General features: G+C 58.2%; 1 protein-coding gene across 1 annotated transcript in view; it reads left to right on the top strand.

The window, feature by feature from the left end:
- The first annotated feature begins 253 nt into the window (after positions 1–253).
- LOC135051127 (uncharacterized) overlaps positions 254–1,464 on the top strand; it is a 30,937-nt gene continuing 29,726 nt past the window's right edge. The window contains exon 1 of the mRNA XM_063957282.1: positions 254–652. The gene's annotated coding sequence lies outside the window, so the exon portion shown is untranslated. The remainder of the gene's footprint in view (positions 653–1,464) is intronic.

Raw genomic sequence — 1,464 nt, 5'->3', positions numbered from 1 at the left:
ACTCACAGGAGGACAGACACTGAGTATAGGGGAGGGGGAAGCTGTATGCATGAGTGACAAGCTTCCAGTGCCAGCACTCATGGGTTGGGGAGACATCCGCAGGGCAGACTGGCCATCAGCCGAGGTACAGAAGCTGCCTTAGTTTCAGCAGTGGGATAGCATAGCAGTCTGCAGTAATAGCGGCCGTTGGAAGCTCCGCCCCTTGCCACGCCCCCTCATTGTAGATCAGGCTATGGTCTGGTAGAGGAAGTGGTTAACCTGCCCCAGTGTCTTGGCGCGATAACGATTTCTGCGCGCCATGTGATGTTGCAACAGCATACACAAAGCGCAGCAGCTGCAAGTGAGGTGAGTGGTGACTAGTGATCCTCCTGAGAGTGTCTGGCAGCGTTTAGACCTTGCTCATGTGGAAGGCAGGATAAGTTGTGGTGCAGCTGTCTGTGTCCCGCCCCTGAACTAAGGCAGAACACTCGTGCTGGCTCTGCTTAACATTCAGTGTCTGGCCCCAGACTGAGCCAGCCGATCATAGAGTGAGCTGCTGTGAGGTAAAAGCCCTGTCCTCCTCTGCCTGCTCAAGTGCCCATCGCCTGAGTCACTGGCTGGCTCCACGTGGTGTGTGCTGGCTCCCTCTGTAAGAAACAAACAGGAAAGCCAGGTACAATAGGGAGGAAGTGTACTGAGGATTGGAATAACGAGGGAGGGAGGGGGGGGGGGGGGGGCTGTGTGTGTACAGAGGAATAGGGGGGGGGGGGGCTGTGTGTGTACAGAGGAATAGGGGGGGGGGGCTGTGTGTGTACAGAGGAATGGGGGGGGCTGTGTGTACAGAGGAATGGGGGGGGGCTGTGTGTGTACAGAGGATTAGGTATGGTGGGCTGTGTGTGTGTATAGAGGAATAGGGAGGGGTGCTGTGTGTGTGTACAGAGAAATGGGGGGGGGGCTGTGTGTGTGCAGAGTAATAGGGAGGGGGGCTGTGTGTGTGCAGAGTAATGGAGGGGGGCTGTGTGTGTGTGTGTGTGTGTGTGCGCGCAGAGGAATAGTGGGGGGGCTGTGTGTGTGTGTACAGAGGAATAGGGAGGGGGGGCTGTGTGTGTGTACAGAGGAATAGGGAGGGGGGGCTGTGTGTGTGCACAGAGGAATAGGGAGGGGGGGCTGTGTGTGTGCACAGAGGAATAGGGAGGGGGGGCTGTGTGTGTGCACAGAGGAATAGGGAGGGGGGGCTGTGTGTGTGCACAGAGGAATAGGGAGGGGGGGCTGTGTGTGTGCACAGAGGAATAGGGAGGGGGGGCTGTGTGTGTGCACAGAGGAATAGGGAGGGGGGGCTGTGTGTGTGCACAGAGGAATAGGGAGGGGGGCTGTGTGTGTGCACAGAGGAATAGGGAGGGGGGCTGTGTGTGTGCACAGAGGAATAGGGAGGGGGGGGCTGTGTGTGTGTGCGCAGAGGAATAGGGAGGGGGCAGGCTGTGGTTG

Source organism: Pseudophryne corroboree, chromosome 2, assembly GCF_028390025.1.
Source record: "Pseudophryne corroboree isolate aPseCor3 chromosome 2, aPseCor3.hap2, whole genome shotgun sequence".
Classification (NCBI taxonomy): Eukaryota; Metazoa; Chordata; class Amphibia; order Anura; family Myobatrachidae; genus Pseudophryne; species Pseudophryne corroboree.
Note: the sequence above shows the minus strand (reverse complement) of the source record. Positions and strands in the feature narration are given on the sequence as shown.